A 13,117-nucleotide genomic window follows, 5' to 3' on the forward strand; every position below is an offset into this window, starting at 1 on the left:
TTCCTAAGCAATATGAGGTTTTTAGGTACTGAAACAAATCCCCCAATCAAGATTAAGGGGTAAGAGTGGTCTAGACCCTTCTTTTAACACCAATGTTTTGCTCGTAAGTTAGTGGACATTGTTAGAGCCACCACATCTAAGATATTGTCTGTTTTTGCGCTTGTTGGGTCATCATAGTTTTGTCCATGAAATGTGCTTTACTGGATTAAGGACGAAGGGTGTTTATAAATGACCCTTGGCCTTAACTCCTAAACGATGTGGGACTTTTAGTCATATCAAACCCCCACCCAATTTAGGCTAAGGGCAAAAGTGCCCTTAGCTCTCCTTCTAATGCAAATGTTCTGACAGTAAGTCCATTAGCATCATTAGGGTCACCATGTCTAAGGTATTGTCTTCCTTGGCGCTCACTTAACTGTCATAATTTTGTCCTTGAAAAGATGTCTCGGTGGGTTAAGGAGGGAGGGTGTTGTTGAGAATTCCGTTGAAACACTTTTGTTAATATTTGTAAATTTGTTTAATTCTATCAACGGTCTCAAACACGGCAAGTATACCGGCCGTTCAAGTAGTAAAAATATCGTATCCACAGGGATTAGAAGGTAATATAAGCATTTATTGACTATTCGTGACTAAAGAATAATTCCAATTTCATAGTTTGTGCAGTGAATGCAAAGTTGTGACTATTGGAATGAAAGCTATAAATAAATATTGTTGTGAGTGGAAAAGGTAAGGAATGGTATTGTGGTATTGTGAGGTTGTGGGGGTCAGATTTCACCGAACGTAACACTAATGTATCCTTAATCTCTTGTTGAATTCATTGCTTAGTCAACCCATAAGTTTACTCAAACCTAATCCCTTAGAGAAAGAGCCTAGATGCGGATATTGAATATCAATCCCTTGAGTACCCAATATCTACACCCGCATTACGGGCTAGGGTTTAAGACTACTAATGGGTCAAGCTCTATCCCTAGATACAATCACCACTAGGCATATGTTTCAGAACTAATTTCAAAGGTATTTCCCAATACTCAATGGAACCTTAAATCATGCAAAGGGTGATCAATCCAAAGCAAGCATTAAGCAAAGAAACAAACACAACAATGAATGAAACAACAAATATATATATCATTGAAAACGTAAGGATTACAATAGAGTATGTTGGCTACATCTAACCCCACAAAATGGGTGAAACCACTCAACAAAGAGGGCAAATACAAAATAGAGATGGAAGAGGAAGTGAAGAACCGAAGGAAAGATCCGCACACGGACGATCCCAAGCCCTGGGAATCCCTTCCGCAGCTCCTGGAGGCGCCCAATGTGAGAATGGAGAGAAAGATCCCCGAAAATGGCTTCAAATACGAGCCTGGGAGATCAGATTAGGGTTCCGCGCCCGGCGCACAATTCTTCGCGCCCGGCGCAAGTTCTTCCAGAGAAGTCAAGCACTCTCTGTCTCAACACAAGCCCGGCGCAATTCCTTTTGCGCCCGGCTTAATATAACTGGCAGAGATGAAATACTCTGTTTTTGTCACGCCCAGCGCAGGTTATATTGAGCCCGGCGCAGAACCTCTTCTCTGCTCCTTAGCTTCTTAGGTTTCCAATCCTAAGAGTCTTCAACTTTCCACTCTTCCTCAATACCTGCACAAAAAATGAGGTGGATTAAGGTATTGTTAGATGAATTTGGGTTAGTTATATCTGCACACAAAATGAACCAAAAAGAGAACAATTATATTGCAATGGTTCAAAGGATGAGTGGAATTTGTTCAATAAGCCTCATCCAAAAAGAGGTAAAATTGAGACTTAACAGGTGTTTATAAATTATTTTTAGCCTCGATTCTTAAGCGATGTGGGACTTTTAGGCAATACCAAAACAACTTTGAACTTAGAAAACATGAAAATGGATAACCAACTTCTCACAAGAACTTAATAAATAAATCAACTTAACATCTACTCAATTTAAAAGAACGTAACAACCTTACAACGTTTTAAATTAAGAAACATATAACAACTCAACACCAAGTAACTCAACTCATCATAGGTCGTCATCATTCATCATGGCAACTTAATATATATGCACATACAACCCTCAAGTAATACACCTTAAACAACACAAGTCTTCTAACTTAAAGTTTATGAAAATATATTTTCTCTAAGCAAGCTTTAGCTTGCTAGGGGACCAAATTATGGTACCTTATTATTGACCTAGCTTCTTTCGCTTGATGGTCAAAACTTTTTGACTTATCCTCTCTATGTGCAAACTATGGCTCGTTGAACAAATATAATTTTTTGTTGTCACCTCTCGCTAAGCGAGCTATGGCTTGTTAAGCGAAACACTAGGTCATAACAACGAACAAAGCTTTCCCAATTACGCTCATGACACCTGACGTAGCTTCAACACCTATACATATGTTCAAGTATTTTCGCGGAGTGACCAATGTGTCGCTAAGCGAAAATACACTTTTATGGGTTTATGCCTACTAGAGATGAAGGCTTGTTGAGTGAGTTATCCCTTGCTAAGTGAGAATGCAATGCACTTCCATGGTGCATTCACTCTACCAACTCACGCAAGCACCATATGATGGAAGCCTTGTTGCATTGTGAGCAAGATGAAGGACTCCTTGACTCCTTGGATCAAAGCTCTTCAAGGGGAGTGTTTTATGGAAGAATGGATGAAAGTGGAGGATGAGGGAAAGGTGTTTGATGAAAGCCTTCAAATGGTACTCTAGGGTTTGGCTCACTCCATGGGTGATGAAGGCCACTTCTAGGGTTTTCTCTCAAGATGGAGATAAGCAGGGTTCTTGGACGAATTTAGACTAAGAGAGACTAAGGAAATATAAAGGCACAAAAGGCTCACTCTATATTGATTTCCAAAGTATTTACAAGGAGGCTAGCCTAGGATATTTATAGAAGGGAAGATGCATTTAGGGTTACATTTGAGAGTGCATGGCTAAGTAATGCAAGCCAAATGCACTTCAAATGAAACCTAAACTAACCCTAGATGCTACTTGGTGGCCAAGGATGGAATCTTTGGGTTTGGTTAGCTACATCAAGGTACATGATAAGACCATGCATCCTAGGTGCCCTCTACTTGGGCCTAAGCCTTACCAAGTCCAAAAATAAATCCAATGCCACCATAAAACATGTCTAGGCCTAGTTTCCAACCTTAATAAAATACCCTAGCTATAAAATAAAATCCTATAATCTAAGACACCCCATAATACAAGGGTAAAATGGGAAATACAAGTAAAAAATAAATCATATGACTAAGACACCCCAAAATACAAGGGTAAAATAGGAAATACAAGAAAAATAAATCTTATGTCTAAGGTACCCAAAATACAAGTGTAAAATAAAAAATTAAAGACAAGGGCAAGAATAAGAATAAATCCTATATTAATAAAAACTTAGGAGCTAAGGCCCAAAAGTAGTCACACTCCTCTTATGGTTTTCAAAACTAACCTATTCCTCTTGCCTCTTTCAATATATCACCTCTTGGTCTTCTTGGCCTTAGTGTGATTCCATCACCATACCTTAGCTTAAAACACTCACAAAGACCACCAACAACACAAAAAACTTGAAAACAACCTCAAAATCAACACACAACCATCAACTAACAAGGAATCTACACATTTTGGGGTATTTGTACTTCAAACCTAAAACCCCATCTTCAACTCAAAACCAACTTCAAAATTTTCAATTTAGAGACAACCAATGGTTTAAACAACATAGATTTAAACATAAATCAATGTGATTAATTAAACAATAAACTTCCTTTACCTTAATTTGCTTCCAAGAAGTAAGATATTGGAGGAAAAGGAAAAACCATCAAACCCTCAAGGGTCAATATCCCTCTACAAATACAAGTTCCTCAATCTTGAATCTCTGTTTCTACAACACCAACTCAACTTCAGGGAAATATCTAGACGCTCTTGGTGAAGTTAAAAAAAAAGGTTTTCCTTGTCCCTAGAACTCCTCTCTCTATAACTTAAAGAAATGAACTTATGAAGTTATTTTTTTTTTAAAAAAAGCTTATATACCTTCCCTTGTTTTGGGTCTAGTTGAACCTTTACTCAAACACCTCTAAACAACTTAGCCTTCAACAATATCTTAACCTTAGAGCTCAATAAAATAACTAAAAACACGAAATAATAACTTAAAGCACAATAATTAATCATACATCACATAAGCACGCATAAAAGGAAAAACACACAATGTTACAAAAACATCAATCCAAGGTTGATTAGAAATAGGTGCAAAGGTGTATAGAAACCAAGGGTTATAACTTTAGATTTGGCCTGATTACATGTTATGAACTTATTACAAATAGAGTGCATATCATATTTCATGCTAGGCCAATAAAAATGCTTATGCAAAATTTCTAGTCATTTTAACACCAAAATTTCTCATCAATCACCAACATGAGTTTCTCTGACCAATATTTCATGCAAGGAATAAATAGGCACACAAAGCTTATGTAACACCCTTATGATTTTACGTCTTAGCGATGCTACTCCATGACACTTCACACAATTTTTCATTGGTCAGAACTCTCGATGAGTAGCTCTTTCTAAGATGCTTGACCGCCTTTAGGATTAATGACTATATCCCCACATACCAACATAAGACTTTTCAATATATTTTATCTTCAAAAGCAAACTTTCTAAGAAACTTCCCAAAAGGTCACCCCATCCCTAAATCACTCCAAGTTAAGCACGTTTAATTTTGGAGTTCCTAACTAATGAGCTACCAAAAATAATATGCATTTTGTTGGTATAGGTAGTACAAATGTATTCCTTTAAGTCATCCTTAACTGTATTGTCTTTCACTTGAACAATCTATAGATCCCTTTGATTTTGGTGTGTGTAGGGTGTTACAAGCTCACCAGCTTTCGCTTGATTTGTCCCCAAATCACATTGTACTAGAAGTGAGAACATAACTCTAATACCTTTTGTAATAACCCTTAGATTTGATGCCTTAGTGGTTCCACTCCATGACACTTTACACAACTCCTTGTTGGTCAAAATCCTTCATCTGTTAGAACCCTTCATGGGTAGCCCTTTACAAGATGTTTGACTACCTTTAGGATCAAAGACTATTCTCACAAATCAATACAAGACTTTTTAACATGTCTTGTCCTCACTTGCACACTATCTAGGAATTTCCCAAAAGGTCACTCATTCCTAAGTCACTCCAAGTCACAAATGCTTAACTATAGAGTTTATAAGTGATGAGCTACCAAAACATAGATGCATCTTGTTGGTACATAATAGTACAAATTTATTTCTTTAAGTTTTCCTCAACTGTACAATCTTTGAATCCCTATTATTCTAATGTGTCTAGGATGTTACTGCTTGTTATTATTAAATAAAAACCCATCATGCTCATAAAAGTCCCCCAAAATGTATAAAACAAGAATTATTTTTCCAAAATTAGAATCATTGGCATACACGTCTTTTATAATCTCCAAAACCAAGTAACTTGGTTTGCAAAGAAATAAGCAATACATTCCTTCTAAACAATGCACCAGTCACAATATTTTCCTTACTATTCTTATACTTGATCATATAAGGAAACATCTTAATGAGTTCCAACCATTTGTCATATCTCTTTTGAAGCTTACCTTGAAATTTCAAAAACCTCAAATTTTGATGGTTAGAATGGATAATGAACTCCCTTGGCCACAAATAGTATTGCCAATTTTGCAAATTTCTCATGAAAACATAGAATTCGAAATGATAGTTCAAAGTTGTCCCACTAAGCTTCTCACTAAAATATGCACTTGGTTTATAGTCTTGCATAACTACAATCTCTACTCTAACACTAGAAACATCATATTCAATTTCAAAAGTTTTATCAAAATTAGACAAAGCTTTTATAAAACCTTGATAAACCATGAAAACTTCTCACTTCATTTGCATTCTTAGGCCTAGGTCATTCTCTAATTGCTTATACCTTTTCTTCATCTACAACTATTCATTATGAGCTAAACAAATACAATAGATTCAAGGCAAAATGATCACTTCTTGAGATTGACATACAATTTATTTTCTCTCAAAACATTAAAAACAATATGCAAATGATCAACATGTTCACCTAAGGTCTTACTATAAATCAAAATATCATCAAAATAAATTACAAGAAAGTTCCCAATAAAAGAATGCAACACGTGGTTTATTAATCTCACGTAAGTGTCGTGTGACACCCATTCTACCCCAACACACAACATAAAATAATAATAAGAAACAAAGAAATAATTCTACAATAAAGTTAAAATGGTTAACATAATACTTCCAAGATGTACTTCAATATCCAAATGATTCAAAACAAAGATTAGAAAAAGAAAAGTCCATAAAATGTTCCAAAGAAATAAATGTAAACTCCAAATGCAATAAAGTTCATGTCCTAGAAGTCCCTTGCCCCGATGTCACATTATTAGAGCACACCCATGACTCAACTATTGACATCTTGAATGCCACTTATGTCCAGATTTTCCTCACCTAAAAACAACCAAAGATGTACGGTGAGAATATAAAACATTTATATGTGAAACACACTAGAATCTCCACAAATAGTTTCAATGCCACATATTTTACAATCACAATTTTTTCAACATCCATACATGTTAAATTTCACCAATATTAAGTCAATATATTTTATCATCACATCCCAAATCATATTGATACACAAATCATCCATATCCGCCATATCACACAACTAGTATCATGTCATGCTCACGCCATCACTGTTGCATCACATGCCTAACATCATGCCACACATTTATTTGTACCAAGACATCACACCACAAAACAATGGCTCACATACCCCTCATGCAATTCACCATGAACCCTAACTCACAGGCACATTTCAATTAATTCTATCTCTCTCCTAGAACATCGATTTTTAACATCTAATACCAGAAATACAATCACCAATACAAGTAGAATTTATCTAAATTACCAAATATACAAACAAAAAACATTATAAAATTATTAAGAATCCTAGGGAACTCTCTCCCTCTACCCATTCCCTCATGTGACTTCACATACAAAAATCTCTTTTTTTTTTTTTTTTTTTTTTTTTTTTTTTTTTCCGTACCTAGTTGCGTTAATCCGAATAATCTTGATGCCAATTGAGATTATTCTTAAGCATCTCCTGAGCACTTTTCCTCATAGCTCTTTATTTCTCTTCTCCTTCTCTCTTAACCCTTCAAAACGTAAAATGAGGTAGATATGGTTAACTCTGTCTGACCCTTTTCTTAAAATAATTCACTAGGCTGAGTCAGCCTAACTCGCTTATGTTTTTTGTAAAATAATTAAATAAATAAAATAAATAAATATATAATATAAAATACTTTTTTCCTAATAATAATAATAAAATATTTCTAACCCAAAATATAATAATATAATTTCGATATCAAAATATCCTATAAAATTAACTTTTTAAATTTTATAATAAAATATATAATTAATCTAATTGTAAAAATATAGGAGGTTGTATCTTATTTCGACTCCTAAATTATCTCTTTTAACATATAAATAATTATTTAAAATGCTAATAAAAATATTTATTTAATACATACAAAATAATTATCCAAAACATAAAAAATAGTTATTTAAAATGTACAATATATTTCTTTATAATAATAAAAATAATTATGACTAAATACTATATAATAATAATAATAATAATAATAGTATTTTTTTGAAAAATGGGGTGTTACATATTGGGTGCATTAGTTAAACCAAATGACATTATTAACCAATCATATAAATCCTATTTTCTTTTGAAAGTTGTTTTCCATTTATTACCTTCTTTCATGTGAATTGATTATATCCAATCTTCAAATCAATTCTAGAGAACACATAAGAACCATGCAATTCATGAAGCATATCAAATCTAGGGATAGGATATCTAGACTGTATAGTGATGTTCTTTATGGTCTGGTTGTTAGTGTACATTTGTTGTGCCTTATCTTTCTTCATAACTAAGATCACAAGAACTAAACATAGACTAGGACTTTCCACTCATGAATCCCTTTTGTGGCAACTCATTCACTTGCCTTTGAATTTCCTTTGTTGCCTTGGGGCTAGTTCTATTAGTTGGTTTATTTGGAATTGAAGAACAAAAAAGGTTAATTTAGTGTTCACATCTCTTAAAGGAGGTAAACCATTAGGTGTTTTTTTTACAAACATTAACAAATAAACAACTTAACAAGACAATGAAGATCTAAAATACTTAATGAAATAAAATCCCTGCACACGAGTACAACTATTTTCTATCTTGCTAACAAAACACTCTCAATCTCTCTTTTGTTTGTAATTGCACTTTTTTTTCTATTTTCCACATTCAATTTTATGTTTTTATTTCTTTTGCTTATTTTCAATCTTCTCATCTTTTCTCTTTTTTTTTTTTTCTTGAATGCTCAATTTACACTCTCTTGTAATTCTAATTTTAGTTGCACATGCTTCAAGAGGCTTGAGTGGTGTTACCTATTTTTGTAACCATAAATAATCTTATTCTATTAATTTATATTTTATAAATTATAAACTACTTCAATTAAGTTAAAACTTATAAACTTGTATGTTTTTTCATTCTATTTTTATTCTTTTATTATTTGAATACACTTTTTTATTATCTTTTTCTTCAATTGTTTTTCTGCACTCTTTCTTGTTTCTTCTCTTTCATTTTTCTTATGTCATTCTATTTCACCTTTATTATTTTAACTATTATTTTATTTTTGACTTTTTAGTACTTATAAATAGGTTAGTTATTTCCTAAAGAGAATATACTAGTCATATTAATTTCTTTCTTTCATATTATTTTATTTGTTCTCTCTACTATTATTTTTCTTTTTCATAACATGTTATAAGCATGATCAACTTTTATTTTCTTTTTATTTCCTTAATTTTTTGATACAACGTTTATAGGGAGAATAATTCTCATAATTATTAGCATTATTTATTTTTCCCTTAAAGTCAACCTAGCAATGACATAAAAGTATTTTTATTAAATGGTATTTTAAATTATTTTATCATAATCATTATAGTGAAAAAGATTCACTTTTTTTTATATGTTTATTTTGTTTAATATGAGTTTATACCAAATCATTCATTTCCCAAAATTATGAAGTAAAGTGTTATCAAAATATGTCTTCTAAATGAATTTTTTTGTATGAAATATTTATTTTTAAATTATACACATTGTTATAGTATAAAAATTGGTATAGGTTTTGAGATTAAATTGGTGTTTGAAGGTACATCAAGAGAAATGTCATTTTTACAATGATTTCTCATTTGAAAAATATGCTACATTGTTCATACACCTATCGTGCTCCTGAAGTAGCAATATCGAAAGAAAAATAAAATAAAAGGAGATTAAGAAATATTTTAAGTTGATTTATTGTTTCTTGAAGACTAAACTAAATAATGAGATTTTTGATACATGAGACCATTTTAACTAGCATTATTTCATTCCTTGAAGTGAATGTCCCAGTGTATTAATTTTTGTCTTCTCATATTCAATAATGTGAGAAGTTAATGTTATATGGTACTATATAATATAGTTATAGGCTCTAGAAGAGCTAACACATTTTTACTAGAAAGAACAAAGTTTCATATTAAAATGCGTTATATTATTCTAAGTCTTATAAAAACTTATGAAGTTTCAAGGATATTCGTTTAAATGGGTACCATATTGAAATAAACTGAATAAAATATAGAATATCTTTATATCATGGAACTTCAATTTACTCACTTTATCCTATGATTTGTATTGCACGTATGTTAATACGGTTGAAGCACATACTATTGTAAATCAGAAAGTTTACAAATCAAAATAAATTTGAGGTTTGGCGTGACCGATTAGGTCATCCTAGGTCTATCATGATGTGAAAAATAATTGAAAATTCATGCGAACACTTATTAAAGAGCTATGAGATTCTTTAATCAAATATTTTCTCAGGTACTGCTTGTTCATGAGGAAAGTTAATAATTAGACCATCACCAAAAAAAATTGGGAATGAATCTATCTTGTTTTAGAATGGATACAAGGTGATATTTGTGGACCAATACACCCCTCATATGGACTATTTAGATTTTTTATGGTTTTAATTGATACATCAACAAGATGGTCACATGTTTATTTATTATCAACCTACAACCAGACATTTGCGAGATTATTAACTCAACTAATTAGATTAAGAGCTCGTTTTCTTAACTATCCAATCAAGAAAATCCATCTAGATAATGCTGGTGAATTCGCATCTCATACTTTTAATGAGTATTGTATGTCCATTGAAATTGATATTGAACATCCAGTAGCACATGTTCATACATAAAATAGACTTCTAGAGTCATTCATCAAATGTTCAAAACTCATTGCAAGACCATTACTCATGAGATCAAAACTTCCAATGTCAACTTGGGGCATACAATCTTGTGTGTTGCATTATTAATTCACATCAGACCAATAAGCTATCACAAATTCTCCCCTTTTGAGTTGGTTTGGCGAGAAATATAATATTTCTCATTTATGAATCTTTGGGTGTGTTATATATATTTCAATTGCCCTATCTCAAAGAATTAAAATGGGTCTTCAAAGAAAGTTGGGAATATATGTTGGGTATGAATCTCCATTTATAATAAAATATCTTGAATCATTAACTGGAGATTTATTTATAGCTTAGTTTGTCGATTACCATTTTAATGAATTGATTTTTCCTACATTAGGGGGAGAAAATAAATAATTAAAAAAATGATATTAGTTGAAATGAATTATTGTTATCTCATTTTGATCCCCATACAAAACAATGTGAACTGAAAGTTCAAAAGATAGTTTATTTACAAAAGTTTAACTAACAAAGTGGTTAAATCATATATATAGCAACTGTTAATGCTCCAACAAAATTTATGTCCCTATTGGACAATATTGTAAAAAGTCTCAAATACGCATGAAGCATGACAGAGTTATTGGTTCCAAATATAAGAAATTCTTGATTTAGAAAAGGAGTTAAAAACTAAGATGGTGAAATAAAGAATATAGAAAGTAAATATTTTCTTGACATAATTAATAAGTTCCAAAAGGACTTAGGCACCTAAAATTTGTAAAAATAAAGAGATCTCAAAGTATGTCATTAATCAACATACGATGAAACCAAAATAAAATTAAAGTTGATGATGTATTTGCATATAATATAGTGTTAAATATAATAAATGATATCGAGGATTAAGAACCAAATTTGATCAAGGATTGTCGACAGCGAAATGATTGAAAAAAATGGAAAGTTGCAATTGAGGTAGAATTAGACTTGTTTGCTAAGCGAATTTTATTTTTTGGATCAGTAGTATGTACACCTAAAGGTGTAAAACCAGTTGGATACATATGAGTTTTTGTACAAAGACAAAATGAAAATAGTGAAATTATGAGATATAAAGCAAGACTAGTTGCTCAAGGATTTTCACAAAAACTTGGTATTGATTTTGAAGAGACATATTCACCTATAGTGGATGCAAGTACTTTTTGATATTTATTTAGTTTGGTTTTACATGAAAAACTTAATTTATATCTAATGGATATAGTTACAACATATTCGTATGGCTCTCTTGACGTTGTCATTTATATGAAACACCTTGAAGGATTTAATTTGCTCAACGGTGCAATTTCTAGAAAAGATTACTTGATCAAGCTGAATAAATCTCTACATAGATTAAAGCAACCAAGATGTATGTGGCAAGTGAATATTTGCTAAAAGAAAGACACAAAAATGATACAATTTGTTTGTGTGTTTTTATAAAAAGATTTGAAAATGGATTTATCATAATTGTTGTTTATGTAGATGATATAAACATTATTGGAACTTTTAAAGACCTTTCAAAAGGCAATATATTGCCTAAAGAAATAATTTGATATGAAGGATCTAGTAAGGACAAAGTTTTGCTTGAGACTACAATTAAATATTTAGAAAATGTAATTCTTGTGCATCAAGAAGTTTACATAAGAAATATTCTTAAAAGATTTTATATGGACAAATCACACCCATTGTGCACTCCTATGGTTGTAAGATCTTTAGATGTTAACAAAGATCCATTTAGACCCCAAGAAAAGGATGAAGAAGTACTTGGTCCTAAAATACCATATCTCGGTGCTCTTGGAGCACTAATGTATCTTGTTAATTATACACAACTGGATATAGCATTTGCTGTTAATTTGTTAGTAAGATATAGTTCTTCACCTACACGAAAACATTGGAATGTAGTTAAACAAATCTTTTGTTATCTTAGAGGTACAATGGATATGAGGTAATTATATTCAAATGTTCCTAAACTAAAACTAAACGGTTATGCATACGCAGGTTATTTTCAAGCCCTCTTAATGATAAATCACAAATAATATATTTGTTTACAAGTGGTGGTATAACCATTTTATGGCAATCTATAAAACAAATCATAGTAACTGCTTCATCTAATCATGTAGAAATTTAGCATTACATAAGCAACTTGTGAATCTGTTTGGCTAAGATCTATGATTCAACATGTACGAGAAACTTATGGTTTATCATTTAGAAAAATGACATCGATGGTTATATATGAAGATAATGATGTATGTATTGCACAGTTGAAAGATGGATACATAAAAGTGAGGTTAGCGGAAAAACACATAGAAAGGGGGGTTGAATATGTGTGTGTGTGAACAAAGGTATTTTAAAAACTTTTTGCAAGAATAGTGCTCTTCGTGCACTGCACTTTTAAATATCAGACGTTTATACAGAGTTGGCTTAACATACGATCAATGCATCTGAAAGGTTTATCGTCCACTAGAGAAAATGTTTCATAAAAATATTAATTGAAGTTCTTACATTTTCCTTTTCAAGATAATTTCGTTTAAGGATAAGTAGCAGATGAAACTTTCAGTGTAATAAGTTTGTTAAGCAAAGTTAGCGTCTTTGTCTAAAAGTTGTTTTAAAGATATATAAACACCGGACGAAGTCTTTCACAAATGTTTAATCAGTAGGGAAGATTTGCGTCTAAGTAAATAAAAGGATGCAATCGTTTTATACTGGTTCGCTCAACAGAGCTACGTCCAATCTCCTTTAACTTGAAAGGTTCCACTAAATATGAAATGAAGA

Source organism: Cajanus cajan, chromosome 1, assembly GCF_000230855.2.
Source record: "Cajanus cajan strain Asha chromosome 1, NIPB_CcT2T_4, whole genome shotgun sequence".
In the NCBI taxonomy this organism is placed as follows: domain Eukaryota; kingdom Viridiplantae; phylum Streptophyta; class Magnoliopsida; order Fabales; family Fabaceae; genus Cajanus; species Cajanus cajan.